The following is a 14135-nucleotide window of genomic DNA, read 5'->3' as shown; positions in this document are numbered from 1 at the left end:
GCTGGGGCTGTATTATTTGCAAGCACAATTCCTGTATTTCCGGAGGGAGTCTGTTGGTGTCAAAGCAATAAGAAGAAAACAAAGGCTTGGAGAAGAAAGACTTGAAATGGTGTTTGTGACAGATGCATCTGAGCCTTTAGATTCTGGCCACAAAACCCAGTGCAGGAATTTACCATCTGTTTGGACTTTAGATGTCAAAAATCACCCTCCTGCCTGCCCCCAGAATGAATTGCTGCTGGCGGAGCAGGTTCAATATCGTGGCCCCGTGACGGGAACGGTGGGGCTGGCACGTGCACTGCAGGTGTTTCAGTAACTCAGGGAGCACCAAGTAGTGTGGGGTGCCTGCGGGTAAGAGGGAGGAGGTGGGATGTGGTTGTGCTCCCTGTGGTTTCCCTCCAGTCACCTCTGGTTTCACCTCCCAGCAACCTCTCCACCCCTCCAGACTCGTTGTGCTGATGGGCATCCATGCTGCAAAGGGTGATTTGGGGACGGAATTTGCCGAGGAAGCTTAAGGTTGGATCAGAGCCTGACACAACAGACGGCAGGTGGGGTGAAGAGGAGCTTTTCTGGTGGTGGAAGTGATCAAGAGGCTGAAAAGCACCATGCCATCGGCATACACAGGGCACCAGCACACGCTGATGAGAACTGATACCACAAGAAGAAAAGAAACCCTGAGACATGCCTTCTGTGAGCAATGGAGAAAGCCTCTCTGCATCGAGAAACCCCGGAGAGAGAGAGCATCATCCCCTGGCTCTGCTCGTGCCCATGGCATGGCCTGCCCCAGTCTCCCTGCAGCCTTGCTGCGACCTGCTGAACAGCAGCACCACACTGACTTCCAGAGCCAGATGTTGACAAACTCATTGCTGACTTCTCAGATATGTAGAAGCTGAAAAATGGATTGCTCTGTGGCTGAAAGCAGTCTTTAAATTTGCCCTGGGCAAAATTTGTCAGGGCATAATTCCTCCAAGGAAGCCTCAACTCTTTCTGCCTACCTTGCACAGGCAGAAAACTTTTTCATGGATTATTTTCAGCACAGAAATAAATGAAGGAAGCAGGCTTTGGTACCCTGCGTTGCCTTGGATTGTTTGAGCAGCAGCATGCGTCATCACCCCTGAAGTCCTTATGTACAGCAAACACATAGACCTCTTACAAGAGTGACCCTCAACTGCAGACTGTGGGGTCTGAGTGGGTGCCACAACATGCACGTGTGATATCATAGTTTCATTCCACTTTTAACCTCAGTTTCTACATTTCCTGGCTTTAAGTACCTAAATATGCAACCTCAGTGTTGTGTCAGCACAAGGGGAAGGTTTTGTATCAAGTTGTAAAAATAAGTGCGCTGGAGGGGGCTGAAGTTGTGCAGCAAATGTGATACAAGATTAGGGAGCATGATTTGTGTCCTGAGTTGAAGGGATAACTCCAATGCCACCTAGAAGAAAGATAACAAAAGTGGCACACATGATATTTATATACAAATTTGTGAGTGAAAATAACACAAAGTGATCAAGAAATTATTTAAGGTGGGAAAAGAAGGCCTATCGATCCAAACCTGGGAAAGAAAGGAAACCCAGACTGGCTGTCAGCAAGCGCATCGATTTATGGCCAAGAGCATTATGAAGAGGCGCTGTGTGCCTGTAGCAGCTAATCCCTGGGGACCGCTCCCGCTGCCTCACCGAGAATACCTGTGCGTTTGGTTTGCAGCGACAGGTTGCTGCTGCCACCCCAAGCCACCCTGTCAAAGGTAACGGGGTCCATTATTTCAGGCAGTGCTCTTATTCTTCTTGCAAAACTCTGAGCTTGGGAGAATATCACTGCTTAGGAATATATTTAATTGCACTGTTAATTGCACTTATGTTTAGTCTGCATTCATGTCAGTGAGACAAGGTCCTGTGTCTGCAGCCTGTTGCTTGTCCTTCCTTGCTTGTGCAAGCCTCTGCCTGGGGTTCCACACAGAGCTCACTGGGTCACCTCTCTCCTGGGACTTGATTTAAAGCCATTTCCAAACACATAGGGAAGAAGTATTATCAACAGTCCTGCCAGATAGGTTCATAAAGGTGTCCAGGTGCCAAATTCAGGCACCAAAGCTGCTGTAGCAGGGTCTGATGTTCATTTGTCCTCAAGACCCACTCGAAGGTCCCAGCTCCTGTGTGCTGGTCTGGTCTTTCTGCTTCCTTTGAAAATGAGTTTGTCTGGGCCATTTCAGTGAGGGTTAATATTAACACTGAAAAATCAATTAAAATGGAAAGAAAAAAAGAAAAAGGAAGAGAGAAGGCTGTCAAGATAAGTTGGGTTCAGATGGGAAGAGAGAAGGCTGTCAAGATAAGTTGAGTTCAGATGGGTCCTGTGCTTGCCCATCATCTTCAGATGCTGCCTCCTGTGTTGCTGCTCCTTCAGGGTTTTTCCTTATCACAAAACAGGGAAACAACCAGCAATTTGTGAGTTCTCCTGAATTCTGTTTGGTGGACAAAGCTCTCCCTGCCGTATATTTCCTCCTCCTCCTCTTCCTCCTCCTCCTCCTGAGGGCAGGCAGGAGTGTTGTTTCACTGTTCGTAGGGATCAGATCTGGATTGAGAGGTGGCACGAAATTCACCCTGCTTGAGAAGTTAATCTTGCTTGGCCATGCCCAAGAAGGTGTGAAGGGGGAGCTCACGAGCCTCTGGAGGGAAATTGCTCCTTGATGCCCTTTCCCTGGAGACCCTGAGAATGTGAAGCAGTGGCTGCTGCTCTGGCCATTGGGAAAACCAAAAATGTGCCTGCATCCTGCCTCCCTCGCTATGACCAGTTTCTTATCCTGCTCCTTTGAGTCACCCCCTCCACCTCGTGCTCCCTGTGTATTTGCAAGATGCACTGTCTATACAATTTCCTGGTGCACCCAGCATTCCTGGGCTGAAACTTGCTGTGGTGTGCCCTGTTAGAGGCCACCCAGTGATGGAAGGAGGGACTTTTCAGTGTGGCATGGCTCTTCTGATGGTAGCTGCCTTTCTCTCCTGCTGACTAACACTCCTGAGTCAAACTTGGCCATAGAAGTCACGGGCAAGCAATGCCACTTGAGAGCTCTAACCTTATATAGGTAAAGAAATGCAAAAGTCATTTTGGGGTGGGTCTTGTGGCTGAAAAATCACAGGAAAATACATTTGGTTGACCGACTGTATTTGAATGACCAACACATTCCATCTCAAACACTTTTTTACATCCTTTCCTTTCACTTTCCTTTCTTTTTCTAAACCCCCTTATGTCCCTATAAGCAAAGTCAGAAAGAGAAATGACATTTCAAAGTGAAAAGTAGAAAAAAATTCACTTTGCAAAATTCAAGTATGAAGTTTATGGCTTCCCTCTCCCCAGATTATATTTTTTAAATCCAGACCTTTAAGAAACCCATCCTGAGCTCCTCTGCAGCCCCACTCACTCCAATCGTGCATGTCTCAGTGAGTTCGTTCTTGGCAAAAGACAACCCAAGTCCCCGCCGGCACCCCAACCCGAACCCGCCTTATAAATAACAATTGCACTACTGCATGCATAGCCCTGAGGGTGGTTAACGTAAGTTTTACTTGGCCATATCTTGTTTCAGAGAAGCAGCCGAGGCCCATACCACTTCCCCAGCTCGTTTCTATTGACCCCCAGCAGGTACTGCAAGTGTTGTGCCCAGCATTTAATCTGCTTCACCATGTAGGAGTTCAGCCAGGCCAGGAAGGAGCAATGCAAACAAAAGCGTTATTAGCATCTTATTTGGCTCTTAATGGGTAGAAAAGATGCAAGATTATTTTGGCACAGTAGCACTTTTTTTCTCCCCCAAAAAGGGAGGAAAAAGGACTTTAATTGAAGCCTGCAATGTTGTATAAATGGAAGATCTAAGTTTTAATTGAAAAATAATTATAACCACTTAATCATTTTAAATGAGGGCTGTAATTGCAGTCAGTTCATAATAGCCAAATACAGACACTTAGATTCCCGCAATAAAGCAGGGATGGTACAGCTTGATTTGCTAATAGCTCTTCCACTTCTCTCCTCTTTTGTCTCAAAGATTAATTCAGGCAAGGGCTATTAGTGCCGTTAATTGGTTCTGCAATTTAGACCTTGTGCTTGTGAATGAGTGACTGATGCGGACCTATCAGCCAATAATGTGAACGCTTTGTCAATGTGTTCCTCATTGTCCAGCTGAACATCACTCCTCCAGCAGCTCCTCTGCCACCCAACCCCAGCTCCCCAGAGGGATCAAGAAGACTGGGTCTCCTCCGGGGTGAGGGATTCACTTAGCTTTAGATAGGTCACCTAGATGTCTTTGAAATTACGGCCGGCTTATGAATAAAATAATTAGGCAGACGAGCCGTCCTCCTTGGCAGGGATGAATCCTGTATTCGGGAGAAATCTTCACTGCCATGCTGGAAGAAGGAGGCTCAGTGGAATTGCGAAGGAGAGGAGAAGTGTTAGCTGGAGCACGGATGTTGCTGATGGGATGGGACTGGTGGCTCTGGCTGGGTCCTGTCGGGAGTCTCCTTCTTTGGGGCACCAGGGATGGCTAAAGCCAGTCTAAATCACCAAAGTCACAGGCAGAGGAGCAAACCCTGCTCTGAAATGGGCATTATTTTCCACGTGGCCTGTGATGCCAGTGAGGACAGTGGACACAGCTGGCTGGACTTGGGCTAAACAGTGGCCAGTGGCCCTTGGGAAAACACAGGAAGGCTTCAACCTCTGCATAGCCATTCTGTGGGAGATAACTGGCTGAGAAGAGACAGTGCCACTTAGTCCTTACCAGAAACAGCTGTAATTTGAGGCCCAGAACAACTGAAATTGCAGGTCTGAATTCCTTGCTTCGTCTTCCTTTTCCATTATGTCTATTTTTAAATTGGTCTTCTCCCAAAATATTTTATTTCTAAGTTGTATATAATTTATTTCTTTATCTATTATATTAATTTATTAGTTTTATTGCATTATAATAATACAGAACTACAATATTTACGTATTCCATTATTTATTATTGTTGTTGTAGTTGTTGTTGTTATTATTTTCATTGCAATAATTTTGAGGCTGATTCACACAAAACACTGAACCCACCAACACCACCACTTAATTTTACTGAAAATCCCACCATTGTGAGCAGTGTTGGCAGGTTATTTTCCCCCAAAGCCAGTTTATTAACACGAGAAAATGAGAATGGAGTGTCCTGACCTGAGTGTCACTTTCTAGTCACCCCAGTTCTCCAGTCTGCATGACCATCAGGTCTACTCAGAGGTGGAAGTTGTGGAAAAAAAACAAACTTAACTGAGTTACTGAGTTTTGGTGATGTGCAACAAGCACGTGAATATTCCCAAGCACATCTTTATGCTTTGATCTTATTTGTAGCATCAAAACTATGTTTACAAGTATGCTTCTGTGGAGTTCAGCTCTGGTGCAGTACTCTTCATTTTGAGAGGAGATGCTGTGAGATCTTTGACCTTATGGAGATGTTTTCATCTCCTGCTGCTTTTTTTTTTTTCTAATACCTGGGTGGCAGCTGTTCAGAAGTGGTTTAAACTAACATTATTCCGCTTTTTAGAAGTCAAAAAAATGTTGTTTTTATAGCAAAAATCTCTCAGACCAAGGAGGTATGTTGGGGCAAGCTTAGTTTTTCTGTTTCAGCTGTTAAATTAAGTAACAGAAAAAAAAAAAAAAAAGAGGAAAAGTCACATTTCATCCTTTTTTTTTTCCCCCTCTTTTGATTGTTTCAATCTGTTCCTTTAAAATGAATAAATCCCACTGATTAAAGGCACCTACATTTCACACCAAACCTCATTCTAACACTGTTCATGAGAAGGCGGACCAGTCCTCACTTTTGGATACAGCTTTGGGAATAAAACAGTCTAGGAATAAGCTTTTATGGGAAACCTTGGTAGGGCAGGATGTGTTTGACTTCAATGCTGGGAACTCGAGGAGGAATGTCTCGGATGGGAAAGGTGGGCAGGGGAGGGGAAACAGCAATGGCAAGAGCCCAGTGTGGTGGTGTGGGTTGCACTTCAGCATGAGAAACAGGTGATAAAGGTGCCGATGAGTTTTGAATGAGGGAAATCAGTGGTGCTCTCATGTCAAGCTGCTGGGCCAAGGTGGTTGAAGGAGTTCAGTCCTTCATTATTCTCACTGTAAAATGCTGTCAGCAGATAAAACTCTCCTCGTGGTTACTGCCATGAAATTTGTGCTTGTGAATGATTCTACCCAATTCTTCTAGCTGCTGTAAATTGGCACAGGCATTGAAATAAAATGAGGGGTGATCTGTCCCTTTGCCTGCAGACAGCTTTCCCATGCATATGTGTCTTCCAGGCCTCACAGGTTGATCAGATGTGAGGCAAATCTACCTTTAGTTCAGTTTATTCAAAGCCATGCCATCTGCCATGAGTCCTGCCTGTCGCCAGGTGACCCTGGTTGTGACAAACATAGTGAGTGTATTTGCGCTCCAGTTTTGGGCTCTATATTTGGCGGTGTGATACCGGGAAAGCTTTCTGTGATTAAGCTCTGTTGACTGATACCGAAAGTAATTGCAGCCACGACACACAGTGGGTGAGGTGTGTCACCGGGGCTGGTATTGCTGTGCCCAAAAAGGGTCTGGGAGAGGGAACTGTGAGAGTGAGCGTGATTCACCAATACTGCTCCTTTGGAGAAAACGAGGAAAACGGAGCAATGCCATATTTAAACCAGAGGACTACTGGTGAGAAACATGGAGTCATCTTTTCCCTTTTTGGTGTCTAGTTTTGGGCACTATTTTTCTTGAACAATGAGGAGCAAAACTCAGTATTAGGCACAATACTGATTTTTGAAACTCTGGGATAAATTTTCCTAGGCAAAAGCAACATCTCCCTTGTAGACACTATCCAAAGAGAGGTCAGAGCGTTGCCCTGCTGTGGGTGTGGGAATGGACTGGACGACTTTCCAAGGTCCCTTTCAACTCCACTTCTTCTAAAGTAGCCAGCCTGGACCTCCAAGTGCCCTGCACTGCCAAGACAGGGCTCATCTGTCCTCTCCCTCCCATGACAGCAGCCCTCCAGCAACATCGCTGACTGCAGCCAGGTCAGCACCTGTGGAAAACTGCACTAGGAAGGAAGTGGTGAGGGATGCGGCAGAATGGGCAAAAAAGACAATACCCAACAAAGAGAGTCTCTAGGAGAAGGTCTGGTCTCTAAGATGTTCTTGTCTCACAGCAATACTTAGTGACATACCTGCTTTCTCTTCAAAAGTGATAGAGAGTGAGGATACAGGTTTGCTTCTATGATATTTTTCCTTCAGGCTGTCTGCCAGACTTGGTCAAGCAGCAAAACGAGCCCTCCCCGCTGCTACCTCAGCATCCTGCAGGTGCCCACCACCCTCCCTCTGGCAGCAGCTCCCTTCCCCTTGGCTCCCAGCCTGGCTTCACCATGCAGCAAGATCCATCCCAATGCCTGCCTTGCTGGGGCACTGCCCTTGGCTACATGCTACCCTCTGCTGCACACCATCTTTTGCTCAAATTTTGTGGTCAAGCATGAGGCAGTGGTCTATCCCACAGCCCCCCTGAGCTTGGTTCTGGACTCAGTTGTGTGTAGCTGAGATGAGAGCAGTTTGTAGAACACTTTGTCCTACACATACCTACAAACACCCCCCCCCAATAAAGGGGTGCTAATAAATACCTCCCCACTGGGCTCAGAATTGCCAGCCATGCCAGAAAAGGACTAGGCTCTCCATCATTTTTATCTGTTGCATCTGATTTAAGCATCTCTGTGCCTGCCCCCCTGGAGCGTGTGACTGCCTCTGAAGGTTTAAGGGACTGGTTTAAGGGACCTCCTGGTCCCCAACTGCCCAGGCTGGCTGCACCTCTGCTTCGAAGGAGAAGGTAAACAGAGACCGAGGCGTTCACGCCGTCTGCAACAAACGGCCCTTGGTACTGAGCGAGGAAAATTATCTCACCGAAACAGATAAAGGGAAAGGGTAGGTTTGTATGGCGCGGGCCAGACCTCTCCTGACTCCCGTCCATGACGTAGGCTGTGCCTCCAGCTAAAAGTCCCGTCTGCCCTGGCTGCATGCCCCAGAGCCGGCTTGTGGAGGCTTGTGCGCACCGAGGGCCTGCCCAGCGAGCCACCAGCACCATGTCCGTCACAATATGCCAGTCCATGGGCTTCGTGGTGTCCGCTTTGGGAATAGGAGGCATCATCGCGTCGACATGCATGGACCAGTGGAGCACCCAGGACCTGTACAACAACCCGGTGACAGCCGTGTTCAACTACCAGGGCCTGTGGCGCACGTGCGTCCGGGAGAGCTCCGGCTTCACCGAGTGCCGCGGCTACTTCACCATCCTGGGGCTGCCAGGTAGGGCCTGCTGGTGGCGAGGGCCGGGAGGGCAGAATTGTGGGTGCACTGCCTCCCGCCTGGTGCTGTGGGTGCAGAGTGGGGAACCCACCTTTTAGCCATAAGGGACATGGTTTGGAGGACAGGGCCCTTGGAGGCACCTCGGCTCCTGTAGCCAAGCTGGGGTTCAGCAAAAGTCATTATGGGTGACTATGCATTAGGTAGCCGAGCTGTTATCCTGGCAAGGCACCTGGGGCTGACCTGGGTGTACACTCGCACCCCAGCTGCATGGTGTACGTGGCTTCCCACCAGAACCACTAATGTCCCTGGCGTCCGAGAAGATCCTTTTCAAAGAGGATAAGTCACAGTTCAGCTCACCCTACTACTGTATGGGCTAACAACACCAGGCTGGATGTCTCCCTAATTCTCCCTCAGTTCCAGTTTTTCCTTCCACGGGTATCCTTTCTATCCTGGTTGAGCCCAGAGTACCCAGGGCTGTGAACAATTAGGTTGCAACAGGATTATTGGGATTTCCTTCTTGCCTTAATACACTGAGGAGAGGGGCACTTAGGCTATTCTATCCATCTACCCTCTGTGCTTCAACACAAGAACAGAGGGAAGAAGCCGATTATATCAGCAGATATTGCAGAACTTCTGCAAAATGACATTTCCAAAACAGAAATTCACCCACCTCTGGATCCTTATTCCCAGCTGGTGTTAGCATCCTCATGCAGGTGCCAGGGATGCCCATGAGCATCTTCCACTTGCTGGAGCCATGGCTTTCTGTGGCTGTGGATGTCCCCATGTGTTCACACCATGTTCTCGGTGCAGGCATGCATTCTGATAGAAGGACATGGTGCTGATCCTGCCTAGGCATTCTCTTGTGAGGTCCCTGGCAAAAGCCGTGAGTTGCAGCAGGTGAACCACGGACAACATCCAAAGGGGGATGTTACAGCAGGGCTTGGATTCATGCTACCACTGTTGTCAAAGTCGAGATGTCTCCCCAGGGGAAAATGAATGCAGCAAGGGGCAGGACAGGTTGGAAAAACGGCTTCAGCAGGCTAATTGCTTATACACATAAAGATTAAAGTTGCCTTGCAAGGTACAAATAGAGGTGTAAAAAGCAAATCCTCTCCCCATGTAGTCTTAAGTTACACCCACACACACTCTCCCACAACACACCAAAGAACTTCCTCAGTTTGTCAGCTCTGAAAGCTTAAAATTATGGAGAATGTAACTCTAGAGAAGGAACAGTTGAACTTTTCAAGTGTTCATCTCCGGGAACTACTTTCATCTCTGCAGAAATTGAAGAATCCCTGAGATTTGGGGTCTTTTTGTTGCTGTGAAATACCTTCAAAAATCTCAGCACTGCAGTGTGCGATTACAGCCCTTCTTGCAGGTCCCAGCCCCCAGAATACTGGCTATAGGATGGGTATTAATTTCCTAAAATGCAAATACAGAACAATCAGGCTGGGGGGTGGATTTCCTGCATTTATCCGACTGGTTGCTGGAGATGGCTCTGTCCCTCCCAAATCCTCTCCTAAATGTTGAGATTTCCAATGAACCGCTCAGCTTAGAGGTTCAACAGAGCTACTGGGTGAATTGCTGGGTTTATTGCACAAACAAACAGGGATTAAAAAAAAACAAAAAACAAAAAACCAAAAACATATAATAAAGCACAACTTTTAAAAATAAAGGTGGGTGGGATCCTGACACTCCTGAAGTTGCAGTAAAAAACCCCAAATGTGCTGAGGGGTCATTGCCTTCCCCACCGGTGTGTAGCTATGTGAATATTCATGTGCTTTTGTCCCAACAAGCTGATTTCTGCAGCCAGTGCTATCAGCACTGCCCTGTGAAGCGAGGTGGATTTTTTCTTTCTTTTTAAGGAGCAGGGCTTGCTCTTTTTCTCAAGTCACGCCATGTACCCCCACTTTCCCCTCCGTTATATATCATTTGGCACTGCCAGTCTCTGGAGAAGCTGGTGCAAAAATAAGCTCCAGGCCTCTGGGCTCCATCCCCTGTATTCATCTGCTCCTACGGGCATATCATCCCACCCACTGCTGCTGAAGGGCAGCTGCATCCCAGCCAGAAGGGGGCAAAAAGTGATGCTAAAAATGAAATTATTAATTTGCAAAGAAATTATTTAAGCAGATTGTCGCAACATTTATTCTAACCATGCTGCACCTTGATCTCCATTAAACCCCCCTTGCAAACCGCACAATAGTTAATGGTTTGTCAGCATTTCCATTATAAACCCCTATTTATTATTCTGACAATGGCAATTTATATTGGGAACAATAGTGCCAGAGCGAATAAAAATAATAGGACTCCAGCAAAGCAGCGAGGTGACCTGAGTACATCAGTGAAGTTTGGGTTTCTGAGGATTTTTTTTCAATCCCTTGCTCCCATAGCAAAGATTAAACTTGCCTTGCCCATCATCTATCTTCAATTTAGTTGGGAATTTTAATTTCAAATAGATTGAGGAAAAATCAAGATAATAGATGAAAATGAGAAATAACAGGTACTTTATGTCTCTCCCCCTCACTGCTCGGCTATAAACAGTCAGTCTCTGGTGAAATGTGTCACTTGAGATCTAAGCCTGTTTGTTCTGATTTTTCTTTCTCTTATTATTTTTGCTGCTTGTTTTGGTGTGTGGGCAGACCTTACCGTGACTGTCTGGAGGACACGATCTGAATTTGAACATACAAATAATAGAGAAATAGAGGTAGCTAAGTACTGGTGAAGGTGATCATTTCACCTATTGCAGAAGTCACACTTTCTGCAAAAATGAGAGTTTTTCAGTTGCTTACAAGTTTGTTAACCTACAATAACATTGGCAGTAATCTTCCTCTTTTCTATTTTGGTCTCTTTTTTTACAGTCATCTTCAGCTAGAGCTGTTCAGCCATTTCTGAAAGGGCTTTTTGGTCTTGAGACAAAATCCCTTTTGACCCTCCCAGAAAGGCTGAGATATCTCTCAGCTCTGTAACAAAAGGCTGGTGACTTAAAAAATAAGAATATTTCAGATTTTCCAACAGCAAACTTTGAGTCTGAAAGCATCCCATTAAACTTCTGTAGCTGGTAACTTTTAGTGGCTATGCAAGCTTATGTGGCAGGGTATTTGTGTCCTCTAGGCATTTGCTTGGACTTGTCATGAACTCTAGGCTATGAAGGGTCTTTTGCTGTCTTGGATTTTTTTTTTTTCAGTCTGTTAATGAAATTCTAAGAAGTTTTTATTTTTTTTTAATTTTTATTTATTTTTATTTTTATTTTTATTTATTTATTTATTTATTTTATGTACAACCAACTCACATTTTTTGGCATAGCCCTAGGAAAAACCTTGCTCTGGGTTTTTGGGCGGTTTTGTTTTGTTTTGTTTTTTGAGATTGGGCAGCCCACTAGCCAAGGAAACAGCATTTCTGCTGGATGTTCATAAGGATGGGGGCTGCTAATTGCTGTGTCGGGGCTGAGCTACAGCTCAGAGGCTTGTGGGGAGGGATGCATCTCCATTCATGCCAGCTCTGCTGAGGGACCTCCAAAACCTGTCTGGACCACCTGAAGACCAGTGGGGTAGAGGATGCCTGAGATGTGATGGGGTGCTGCCACTACCCCTTTCCCCACCAAGGTTCGGAACGGCTGGGCAGCCCTTCTCATGCTATGGACCTGTGGGCCACATATTTCAGAGGTTGCAGTCATCATAGCAATGGAGGGACAGAAAGAAAAGGGTGGCTTTGCTTTATTTCGGCCTGAACAAGCTGGAACTGACTGGCAGGGTGTGAGCTATATTTGCAAATTTTAAAGTCAACATGAGCTGTAGGTGATTTTTATGGGAGAGGCAGTGATAACATTCAGGAGTTGCAATGGGACCAGTGAACGGTTTTGAGATAATACATAGCTGACGCCTGGGTAGATAAAGCAAGAATGAGCTGAAATAAAGGTTGCAGAGGGGAGTGGTCACAAAGTACCCTTCCTTTTCCTCGTTTGGTATACCTAGGAGTGAGGAGCAGCCCCATTCTCTGCTTCTTGGTAGGGCAGCTTGGTCTTCGTGAGAGATGCGCCACGTCGTGCCCCTTCCTCTGATTTGGCTTGGTATCACCATGCAGCAGGTCGAGCACTCTGGCCCAAAAATTTGACCTCCTTGGTGGAGACTGAACAACAGGTCCATGCTTGGGGAGAGGTTCCCCACCTTCCAGCCACTCTGGGCCGTAGACAAACGCCAGGAGTGGCTGGAGGTGGGTATCGGGGTGGTAAAGATGCTGAGACATGCTCTACAGCTGCCCACCACGCAACGATTTTTCAGGTTGTGCACTGAGCCAGCAGTTCAGATAAAACCTCCAGGTCATCAGCTATTATTGGACTGGGTGCTGGGAAAATGGTGCGATGAGATTTTTTTTTGCAAAGGAAAATGTATTTTTCCCCTATCATGGGCGGCTCAGAAGCAACCATTAACAACAAGCACACTACATTTGGGTTTAAAATAAGAACATTTCAGAAAGGCAGAGAAAATAGGCTGAAGGAAGGATTGGGATGGAAACAGGTTTGTGTGTTTGTTTTTTTTTTCCATAACTTTGCTACAAACAGCCACCAAGGAAGGTACCTGTGGGGACTTTGAGTCCCGTGTCTACAAGCACGATATGAATCGGAGCATGAGAAAAGGCAAGCAGCTAATGCTGGGCTGGCTGGATAGCACCTGAAGCAATATGCCCAGCAATGAGCAAATAAAAACCTCTCCAAAAGTTAAAAATCCTTCAAATACAGCAGTGCCTGGGGTGCTGAGCATGGCTGAGGGTTTATTTGTTGCTCAGCTCAGGACTCAGCATGACCCCCATTGCCCAAGCTGCTGCTCAGCTCCATTTTCGGGGGGGCACTCCTGAGGATATGGGGGAAAATGTCTGTCCCTGCCCTGGTTAATCCTATTCTGAGGCATGATTCAGTTTGGGCCCTCGAAATCAGAGACAGACGGGTTCATCCAGGCTTTCTCGCATGCCTGGAGGCTGTCGGTGATGGTTTTGGACTTCTCCACCATGCTGCATGGTTTTCATGTCCCTGAATAACATTGATGAGAAGCAGCATTACCACCTCAGCAGCAGAAAACAGCATCCCCAAGGGAAGATTAGTGAGGCAGCGCTGCCTGGGTGGCAGACCACCAGGCCGAGGCACGAATAGGGACAATCTGATGGACTGCACTCCTTCCAGCAGGTGTGTGGGACGAGAGATGAGGCTCGGGGTGTGAAATGGTGCAAAGGGAGAGGAGAAGAGAACCTCCTTGCTGGCTGGAAGAGCCGCTCTAGCTGCAGGCAGCCGAAACCAGCAGAAGGGGTCAGAGGAAGGAGTGGTTGCTCCCCTCCCGGCAAAGCAAACACACGGACATGGCATGCAGGAGGGCCACCGCCATCAGTGAGCTGGGTGGAGGTTCTTCTTGGGAAAAAATCAGGAAGAAAATGTTTGTCCTTTGCATTTCCCTCCACTATCTATATATATATTTTTCCCCAAGGGGTTATTTTTAGCTGTGACCAGCCCTGGGGTCCATTTGTGTGTGTGTGCAGCTCTGCAAGCCATTGCACGCAAATCCTGCGGGGTGACACCAACCTTGGGAGCAGGAGTGATGTCCTGGAGGAACACCTGTCACTGGGACATGGCTAGAAATGGTCTAGCCTGGAAAAAGAGAGATGTGGCCTCTTGGCACTTGGTGGCAAGAAGAAGGCAAGAGGGAGAGGAGTCCTTCAGACCTGCTGGGCAGCATCAGGCTTGGACATAACCAGCCCTTCCAGAGTGATGCACGGGAATGGGGACAACATTTGGGCATCTCCTTCCTCTGCCCCCATCTGCCATAGGCTGTGGGGCCATAAAGATC

Source organism: Anser anser (genome assembly GCF_964211835.1).
Source record: "Anser anser genome assembly, chromosome: 9".
NCBI lineage: Eukaryota > Metazoa > Chordata > Aves > Anseriformes > Anatidae > Anser > Anser anser.
The sequence above is the reverse complement of the archived record's forward strand: the minus strand, read 5'-3'. Positions refer to the sequence as shown.